This window comes from Palaemon carinicauda, chromosome 3, assembly GCF_036898095.1.
Source record: "Palaemon carinicauda isolate YSFRI2023 chromosome 3, ASM3689809v2, whole genome shotgun sequence".
NCBI lineage: Eukaryota > Metazoa > Arthropoda > Malacostraca > Decapoda > Palaemonidae > Palaemon > Palaemon carinicauda.
This window is the reverse complement of record NC_090727.1, coordinates 151,008,040-151,019,290: the sequence shown is the minus strand read 5'-3', so window position 1 is coordinate 151,019,290 and position 11,251 is coordinate 151,008,040. Positions and strand designations below refer to the sequence as shown.

At 39.7% G+C, this 11,251-nt stretch overlaps 1 pseudogene; it reads left to right on the top strand.

The window, feature by feature from the left end:
* Nucleotides 1-7,429: 7,429 nt before the first annotated feature.
* On the top strand, nucleotides 7,430-8,905 carry LOC137637960 (uncharacterized; annotated as a pseudogene).
* Nucleotides 8,906-11,251: the final 2,346 nt, after the last annotated feature.

Genomic DNA, 11,251 nt, shown 5'->3' with positions numbered 1-11,251 from the left:
TGGCCAGACTCATCCTTCAACGCTGGGGCTCCCCGGTGATGGACCTCTTCGCAACAAAGCTCAACGCCAAGCTACCGGTCTATTGCTCCCCGGTACCAGACGAAGGAGCAGCCCTAGAAGACGCCTTCCAGCACAAGTGGGACAACCTGGACGTATATGCCTTTGCCCCCTTCACGCAGTTAAGGCAGGTGCTCAACAGAGTAAGAACCTCCCAAAACCTAAGGATGACTTTGGTAGCGCCCTGGTGGCCGGAGAGAGAGTGGTTCGCAGATCTAAAAGACCTGGCAAGCCATCCGCCTTGGCCTCTGCCACCCAGGTCAGATCTGCTGAGTCAACCTCACTTCCTCAAGTTCCACGACAACCCTCTCTCTCTTCGCCTTCACGCCTGGAGACTATCGAGCGGCTCCTGAAGAAGGAGGGGTACTCCTCCGCCACAGCTAAGAGGATGTCCCTATACCTAAGAAAATCCTCTACCGTGGTCTACCAGGCGAAGTGGGCCGCCTTTACGAAGTGGTGCGCGGCAAAACACATAAGACCTCTTAAAGCCTCGGTCCCTGACATAGCTGACTTTCTCGTGTACCTTAGGGATAAAATAGGGATGTCAATCCCGGCTATTAAAGGAGTACGAGCAGCCTTAGGCCAAGTCTTTCTCCTGAAAGGCATCGACCTGGGGACCTCGAGACACATAGCGATGCTGATTAGAAGTTTCGAGCAGTCCTGTCCTCCTCAAGCCAGGAGAGTGCCCAGATGGGACCTAGCCAAGGTTCTGAAAATGCTGTGTCGTCCTCCCTTTGAACCCCTCAAAGAAATCGGGGACAAAGATCTCACCCTCAAGACAGTCTTCTTGCTAGCCTTGGCTTCAGCGAAGAGAGTAGGTGAGATCCATGGTCTCTCCTACGACGTGGCACACTTCAAAGGGTGGAGGGAGGTATCCTTCAAGTTCGTACCCTCCTTTGTAGCAAAGACTCAGAACCCAGCAGTCTGGGACCCGAGGTTTGAAGGTTTCTCAATTCCGGCCATCCCCAAGACAGGTAATACGGAAGACCTGAAGTTATGCCCAGTCAGGACGCTCAGGAAGTACCTGGAAAGGACGGCTCATCTCCGCCCAGGTGCCAAGAACCTCTTCGTCTCTTCAGGTGTTAATAAGAAGCAAGTCTCCAAGAACACTATTTCCTTCTGGCTGAGACAAGTCATCACTAGGACTTATGAAGAGGACAAGGTGGCAGTACCGGGCACTCCCCGCCCCCATGACATCAGAGGCCTGAGCACTTCCTTGGCCTTTGAGAGAAACATGGCAGTGGGGCAGATCCTACAGGCCGGCACTTGGTCACACCAGTCGACCTTCACGGCCCACTATCTCAAAGACTATTCAAGAAAGTCTTTGGATGGATTCTCCATTGGGACAGTCATCGCCGCCCTCCAAGCTGTGTAGCGGCAGGCTAGAAGACGTCCCCAACAGTGAATAGACTCGTCCCTACTTCTTCAGGAGAAGACTCAGTAGAGAAGATGTTAAGAGGTAAGTCTTAAAATATAAGCGTAAGGTTTTCCGCAGTTACCCTCTATCCGCTCTCTGTACCCCCGCATTCCGTAGCCCTCCAGGCACTATGTGCCAGACCAAGTGGCAGAATGGCTCTCCCGCCTCCTAAGGTGTAAGTCTCCTATAGAAAGTGGTTCTCGCTGAGTATATTGTGTCGGAACAAATCAAAAATTTTAAACAATTTTTATTTTTCCTAACACTCACCGAGAACCACTTTCGGGTAATGGCCCTCCCGTCCGTCCCCGAGTGCCATTCTTCCATTGCCGAGTTGGGCTAAACGTCGAACTTAATGAGGATGCTGACCCGGGAAAGCAGTGACCTGCCCTAATCCTGCCCGCAGGGCGTTATCCTGGCGGCGGGGGTAGAAACTATATGGAACGAGATAGGGGGGTAGCGCGGGAAAATCTTGGTCAAGATTGAGAGGTCAAGTGACTCTCCTATAGAAAGTGGTTCTCGGTGAGTATGTTAGGAAAAATAAAAATTGTTTAAAATTTTTGATATATGTATATATTGAATAGTTCCTCATTGGCATTCACACCTTCACAATGACAACTTCAAACTTCCCTAAAGACGTGACAAATATATTTTTGTCCCCATCCAGGATAATAATAGCTGGATATAGCAATTCAGGGAAAACACAGTTGACTCAAAAGATTATCGAAAAATATCATGAAGTCTTTCACACTATCCTATACTGTGGAGTAGACGACCATCCCTTAGGGCGGCATACCGGGATTAGAAATAAATTTAGAATTAGAAGGGAGATCCTGAATCCTTTTGAATATACAGACAGTGCTGTAGGAGATTTGGGCTTATTATTCGTCCTTGATGATTGCTTTATAGAGGCGTGTGATAATAAATTTATCACTCAAGCATTCACTGCAGGTTGACACTCAAACATTTCAGTAATATTCATAACTCAGAACATATTCCACTCAGGTAAATTTAGCAGAAGTATAAGTCTGAATTGTTCTCATTATATATTAATGAGGAATAGGGATATTGGTCAGATCGAAATACTCGGACGTCAGTTGTATGGCAAGAGGAAGGGTCCTGACTTTACTGAAATATATAAAAGGGGCTTTATCTCATAAAAAGTATGGTTATTTATTAGTTGATCTGGGACCGAATACTCCAGAAGAATTGCAACTTCGTACTAACATAGTAGGGGAGACTGAGTATCAAGTCATTTTTCAATGGTGAGCAGAAGGCATAACTCGATTTTAAAAAGACTTTACGAAACTGAAAAGTCACCGAATAGCTACGGTGGTGTAGAGACAATGTTTAAGAATGCGAGAAAGGTGGATGAAAACATTACTAGGAGTATTGTTAGAGATTTTCTAGAAAGCCAGTCATCATATACCTTACATAAAATCACACGGAAGAAGTTCACAAGGAGGAAAGTACTATCACCCAAGCCTAGAGTTATAGCTGGTTGTGATCTCGCTGACATGTCGAGACTTGCGAGATACAACCGTGGTTATAAATATCTTTTAATTGTTATTGATATATTTTCCCGCCATCTTCAAGTAGTACCCATAAAGAAGAAAAATGGCACTAGTGTGATGCAGGCACTCAAAACTGTCCTCGACAGTGACGATTTTAAGGGAGTGTCACGTCTGAACTCTGATGAGGGAGGGGAATTCTATAATAGATATGTCCGTCAATATCTTGATGGGAAAAAGATAAAATTGTATAGTGTATATTCAAGAGAGATAAAGTCTTCAATTGCTGAGCGGGTAATTAGAACATTGAAGAGTAAAATTTACAAACACTTAACTCATAATAATACACTCACTTAAAAATGACATTGTTACCAGTTATAATGATTCACCTCATCGCGGGTTAGGGGCTAATCAGACCCCCAATCAGATTCATGTACTAACCGCAAGAGAAGATGTGGAAAGGCAATTTGCGAGGATGTATATTAAGAATGACGAGACTAAAAAGTCATTCAGTTTCACTCTCAGTGTTGGAAGGACTTATGAGATCTTCAGGATAAGAAGGATTGACAAAAGTCAGCAACCGACTGTATTATTTGGAGGATTCAAGTGGTGAAGAAATTCAAGGTGTGTTTTATAGAGAAGAATTAATCCCAACGACTCTACCTGAACTGTATGATATAATAGTGTTGAGGAGAAAAACGGTTGGTGGCAGGTTGGTGGCAAAAGTATTTAGTTAAGTGGAGTGGATACCCAGACCACTTTAATTCATGGCTTGATGAAAGCCATATAATTCAAGTATGACCAGTTGTAAAAGGAGGGGTCCAATAGAAAAGAATGAGGAATTCATTATTTTTCTATCCCATTTACCCGCCAAACATACGTGTAAAATAATAGCTGTACTTGGGGGAAAATATATTAATACAATTTCCGAAATATTTCAGAATTTCTTGAAGAAGAATCTGACACAGGACGTGAATAATATCAGGAGATTAAAAAGATACAGGGAGGAAGTGCGGAAAATTGCACTGAGGAAAACCCCAATACATAAGAAAAAGAAAATTCTCCAAAGTAGGAGAGGTGGAGCTATTCTGTCTGTATTATTACCAATAGCGGCAGGACTAATATCAAGTATCTTCAAATAAAGCTAATAATAAAAAAAAAGTCATGAGGGAATTGTATTTAATTCCAAGACTTACTTACGAGCGGATGATGGGAAAAAAGACATCTGATGAGGGGGGACGAACTGATATTTCAAATGTGCGGGGAAAACCCGAAACTTTGAATGTATCATTTCAGGCAAAGGTCAGAAATAGCAGCAATATCCCCTTGAAGACTATTGAACGTCGGAAGAGAAATAGGGATAGTCCGCAAAAAATGGTTAAGACTACTATAGCGCCCAAGATAAGAGATGTGAGGAATGTCCTGCAGAATAATTCGATTCCTCTCAGGACATACAAAATAAACAGCCAGAACCCCATTAGCAGGCCTTCGCTAGCTGAAATTATCCCCATGTATTTCACTCAGCAGAGAATACCTTATGTTAATAGTGTATTAAAGTACTTAGAAAGGTCCGTTAGCGTGAGATGGGATGATAATGGGGATCTCCTTTCACCGATTAATAAGTACAATATTTTAGATATGATACAAAAATTTGACGGTAAAAAAGTGGTTGAGGATGAATATCTGAATGACTATGAATATATAATAAAAACTGCTAATATACCTCACTGGATGATTAGAAATAAAGCTCTGATGAAGCAGCTAAAATCTGTATGAAATTAAAATGGGAGGGGGTATACATCAAAGAAATCTCAAGAATAAATATCCCCATCAGGAAATTTCCTGGATTCCTTATTAACGAGGCGCGTGAAACGTGATATAACCTGTTCTATAAGGAGCGGATGGTAGGACAGTAATCAGATGGAAGGAGTTATAACATGATAGTACATGTTAATTGAAGATAACAAGATGAGTATACACCTCGATGAAGTTGTTTACAAGCGTAGCCTCAGATAAGGTGGAACATGAAATATCACGTCGTTAGGGGGAGGAGGGGAGGGATTGATAAGCAAATCATATATAAGTTGGGTGAAAGAGCATAGACAATCAAAAGTTTTGAAGCTTTCTTCAAGAATGGAAGGTAGTACCACCTGCAAGGTAATATTCGGATCCTTGACCAGCCCTGTCTACAAGCAGCGAGGTATCTGCATAGTCACTGCCATAAATGCGGTGGCATGTAAGAATTTTGGGGCTGTGAAGGATGTAGTGGAGGCATACCCCTATGCAGATGTGGCAGGGATGAGATATACAAAGCCTGGCACAAGTTACGCATGTCAAAGGGATAGGAGTGTGCCGGGTACGGCCATCTTGAACACACCCACGCTTGATTTGCATGTGGATAACCCAGTCGTGGCAACTTTAATAACTCAGTATGGTATAGGAGAGTCGATTGAGAATAACCCATATGCAAGGAATAGTGTTCAGTATTCCCAAGATTTACATCACGTGAACGGACTTCGCGAAGATACAGAAGAACGGAGATTACATCACTTCCACAGTGCATTAACAAATTTGAAGGATAAGCTGAATGACCAGAAATTTGATAACGTTCAACATGTGCTTTTCCCATTAGGTATTGGCAGGAGAGGAAGAATTGATGCAAAATGGCTGGCCTACTATCTACCGAGTATATTCACCTTTAATCAAGAACTGGAAGGGAGGACTGTTTATATCGTCGCAGGTGAAAAGTTATTTTCTAGTCTGGATGAAAAACATAAAGGGGATATGGTTATATCCAATCTTCTGGGGCCATTAAGAAAATTAGAAATTGTAAATAATTTTGTTAAGGCTGATGAAGAAAATAGAGATACCTGTGGGGCTGACAGAGGAGAGGTTGAATGTCGCTATTTGTCAATGTATTCGCATGCCTGACCATTTCTGTTTATTTTCAATCTATTTCTTTTCAAAAATAAAATGTGAATAAAACTATTGAGTTTCAATTACATCCTCCTAAAAATGTATACTGCATGTATAGTTATAAATATAAACTCACTGAAATATCCCTCCTCAGTAAGGTAAGATGATGTCTGGTGACCACACGCTTTATTTAACCAGTATAGGCTGCTTAGATGCATATCCAGATAACAAGCCTAGTAGATTTATTAACAGGATTGCTACACCGATAGTTTTGGGGGATGATTATGAGTATGAAGTGGGTCTCGTGTCTATCATGCACCCAATTCAGTACTACGCCATAAAGTCGAATGATACACAGTTTCATATCAAGGTGCATACACGATACCAGTCTGCTAATAATACTTCCACTGGTGAAAGTATGGCGGCACATACACATGCATATACGCCTAATATTAGTGTTGGTTAAGAATTTAAACGACGATTTAAATAAGGAATTAAAGGTTTATTTTAGTGATAGGTATTCAGCATTCATTAAACGTAGCACCATATTCAAATGGGATAACACTCAGAAAAAAATAACCATACAATATATTAAGGGTGATTCATTCAGGAAGGGGGATGTGCAGACAATTCATATAACTTTCAGCAGTGAAGCATCCAATCTGCTGGGCTTCAGAGCTGATACAGAATATATGATCTATGGAAAAGGAGAGAAAAAAGAGGTTTCAAGCTATACATTCCCATCTGAAAATTGTGGAGTTGATTATATGTATATTTATTCGGATGTGATACAGCCGAGTTACTTTGCTGGCAGACTTGTAAATATTTTAGACTGTTTCCATATAGATAACGGCAAGAATAGAGGTATACATAACACATTATATAAACCTCTAAATACAAAGGTGTTGGATCAAATATCTATAATCATCGCGGATCAGAATGGGAGAATCATAAGATTCGTTGAAAACTCTAGCGTGACCTGCGTCCTCCATGTCAGGGTTAGGTGAATAAAATAATAAATACCGATGTACCTAGCATTAATTGACAATTGACCATCACAGGAGGCTGTACTACTGCAGAGTTTTTTTTTTCTTTTTATATTACTATTTCGGAGTAGATACGATCAAGATCATGAGACTGACCTTCGTTCCACCATCAGAAGAGGAATTTAGGAGGCTTTTTCTTTCTTCATCCCTAAGAAGAGGTGGTGGGCTAGAAGATATTTCAATATTTTATCCGACTCGAAGACGGGGAGGAAGTGTGTTGTCAGCTATATCAGGGGTGGCTAGGAGGGTATTACCCTTTATATTCAAGGCTCTCAATCCTTCAGCTAAGGAATTTGGTAGGGTTGTAATGTCCGATATGATCACTGCGGAAAGACCATTAAAGGAATCTTTAAAAAAACATGGAGTTCAGGCATTGAAGTCAACAGGGTTAAGACTTCTAAAAGGTTCAGGAAAGAGAAGGAAGTCAAAAAAAGGAAGCAGTTTGAAAGTGATTCGTAAGACTAAGAAGGAGTTTGGAGGAACGCGGAGATTGCATAAGAATGTGTATAACCTTCTACATTCATTAGGACGTGGGACATCATAGGTTTTGTATCCTTTCTTTAATCTCATTTCATAACTAAGCAGAATTTTCAACTTCACATCATGGCTGGAATGACACCGAATACCCCAGGAAGTGGAAATAAGATTCCAGTATCCTCGTATATGGCAGGAATATCTGAATGATATCCAAATGTTAACAGGCAGCGACTAATTGAAAGTTCAATTAATTCTAAAGAGAGGGTAGACTTCATGCCCAGTAATGTGGGAATTAATCAGGTATTGTCTGATAGGTATATAGAATTTCGTGTGAATGGGGTGGTCGGTTCCTTTCTTGATTTATCGAGTATAACATTAGAATTATTCATTCGTATCACTAGAAATGGTGTCAATTTAACAGCGGCACAAAATGTGGGAGTAGTAAACGGGGTGAGTAATACATTATTCAGGTCCGTATCCGTCTTTCTGAATGATAAGATGGTTGGAGTCATGTCCTTTATACAATTATTTATCTTATAGGCTATGAAGATGTTGATGAATGTGAAGCCGGACTCACTCGAGAATATAGCGAGGTGTGGATATTTCTATGATGATTATTGTGAAGAGCACGGGATTACGAGGCAATATACTGATGATACTTTTAAGGAGGGGGAGCGTTTGGAAGTTAAGCAGATGCCCAAGCTTAAAATCTATGGAATTAACACATACTTCCCACTATTACTAGATTTAGCAACTATTGACATGTATCTGATGGATTCTGTCAATCTGAGAATTCGATTAGAGTTAGCGAATGATAGTTGGGTTATGAACACGGATAAGGATGGACATTTAAATAATCTGACAATACAGCAATCGAAGTTATGGATAGATCGTGTCACTCCTCATTATAACGCAATGGCTGCGTTGAATCAGTCATTATTATCAAAGCCTATACAATACATATTCAGTAAGTCTCTTTATAAGACATACGTTGTTGGGATTAATGAATCGTCAATTATGATAGATGAACCTTTTGGTTCATGCATTCCAGACAAGATGACACTAGCACTAATTGATATGAGACATTTTTCAGGGGATTATACAAGAAACCCATTATTCTTCCACCATGCAAATGTAAATAATATACATATCACCATTAACGGAAGTACCGTATATAATATAAACGCAGCATTCCCAGAGAGAGTTGTGCAGGCGTATTATGAATCTCGGAAGGCTATTGGCATAGATGATGAGAATATTATTTCCTTGGATAGTTTTACGGAGGGGAGAACCATTTTAATTTTAATTTCGTACATGAGGATATGAAAGAAGCTCTACCAGTAGAGAGATCAGCCAGTATGCGAATCATTTTAAAATTGACTACAGCAGTAACGACACCCCATCTCAATATGCTTTTTGGAGATACTACGGGTATTTTATCGATTGATGCGGACAGGATTATTCATTGTGATGTGAGGGGTTAGGACTGATGGATACTAGAGAGCTGGATAGAGCTCTAAGGGGGAGGGTGGGGAAATTAGTGAATTACGTAGGCATATTTTCTTCTGATCATGTGGGAGGTATAAGGTTGAGGTCATACAGGGAGGAAGCTATCACCTTCATCGCAAATACGTTGGAAACCTCTTCAGACATCAATAGCATGGGACACTGGGTCTGCTTTTATGTGGCTAAGTCACCTGAAAATTATATAATATTCTTTGATAGTTATGGTATTAGCCCAGAGATATACAGTAGGCATTTCTTGACCACCTTCAAGAGGAATAAATCCTTTGAATTGTTCAAATTCATGACACCAATCCAGCCAGATTTATCATATAAGTGTGGGTTATATGTTTTATACTTCATACATTCACTTAGTCATTACGGGGTAGGGTATACGTTACGGAAAATAAAGACCATGTTTTCCACCAGTATTTTAAGGCTAAATGATGGGATAGTAGCTTATTATTATTTCACTCGTTTGATGAGGAGACGCTGCTCTGAGTATAAAGGGAGAGAAAAGAGAGCGATTACATATAAAGAATGCATCAGAATGAGGGATAACTATGAACCTTCCCGAGTCTAATTATTAGAAATAGTCATGATAGGGGATGTCCCACGTTTGCACGAGTTTATTTATATTCATGACGGTGAGTTAATTTCTATTTTCTTTTTTTATTCATTTATTAATTAGGGCCGGGAATTATTCATGGGATTAATTTATTCCTTAGTGGAGGTGGCATCATGAGTCAAATGAGTTATTTGTTTTATACCTTATCAGGATTCCAACGAGACCATTTATCTCAGCAGTGGAGGATGAAAACTAATAATTCTAAACCGTGGAGCACAGTGAGGTTGGGATACGAGAGGGCTTTGATGACCTTCAAGAAGTTCACAAAAATGACATTGGAAGCATTCTTACAAATCCGCTTAAAATTTGTATGTTAGGAGAAATGAGAAATACATGCATATATAAAGATCATTCTGGTTGTATAAGATAAATAAAATACTGCTTTTTAAAATATTACTTTCACTATCCAATGTATGCGAAACCTTATGATGCTGACGAGAAAGATAACATTCATCGTCACGAGGAGACATTCGTAGATCTGTTTATTCAGGTGTTATCGTATCAAGTATCGGGGCTTATCATCATCACGAGAAAGATAACACATTGTCAGCAGGACAAAATATACCTACATCTGTTTATTCAGGTGTTATTGTAATATTGTAATAATTTTATTAACAATAATTTCAAAACATAACGATAATTTTAATCATTTCCATAATAATTATTTAAGTTTGAATGATGGATTAGTGTTATTATTATTATTATTGTACTGGGTTGTTCAAGGATAGACATTAGTCGTAACAGTTGTTTATTGTTAACAAGAAGTTTCAACCTGAAATATATATTCCAGGTAATACAAAATAATATAATGCCACCAGCTATAAAAATCTTGAATTCCCCCGATTTAATCAATAATAATAATAATGAGTATTGCAATAAACAATAATTTCAAAATATAACGATAACTTTAATAATTCCCATAATAACTATTTAAGATTGAATGATAGCTCCCTTATGTAATATTGATAAGTGAAAGGGGGAGTTGAAATCTTACATCCATCATTGGAATTTCGTATTCAGTCTTTAAGTTATAAATGAGATATCAACATTGTAAACAAAATGTTAATACCGTGTCTGGCCTTTTATAATATTCATTAAAAGGGTGAAGTTTAGCCATATCATCTTAAGATGTTTAGCCATTTAATCTTAATCAATAGGGTGAAGTTTAACCAATGTATATACATATACACACACATATATTATCTTGATGTCTGGATTCACTCTCATATCTCAGGATCCGAGACCCAAGGTGGAACCACCCAGAGACAATAGCTTCTGGCCAGCCAGGGGATCGAACCATTTTTTCACTCACTTGATGGGTTAGGTTAGGTTAGGTTAGGTTTAAGATTGAATGTTTAGGTTAGGTTGGGTTAGGTTAGGTTAGAGAGAGAGAGAGAGAGAGAGAGAGAGAGAGAGAGAGAGAGAGAGAGAGATACGGTAAGGGTAGTCAATGAGGTTAAGAGAAGGGGGGGTGGAGTTAGGTTAGAGATAGCCAGTGAGGTTAAGGGAGGGGCTGGAGTTAGGTTAGGGGGGACACCCTTGTGGTTGGATCAGAAATGAGCCTTGAACTGATATGGGTGGATCCAAAACTGGCCATTTTCCCTACTGACATTTCATTTATAAATTATAAAAAGACTTATGTCAGCCTATTCAACATAAAAACATTTGCTGCAAGTTTAAACCTTTGAAGTTCTACCGA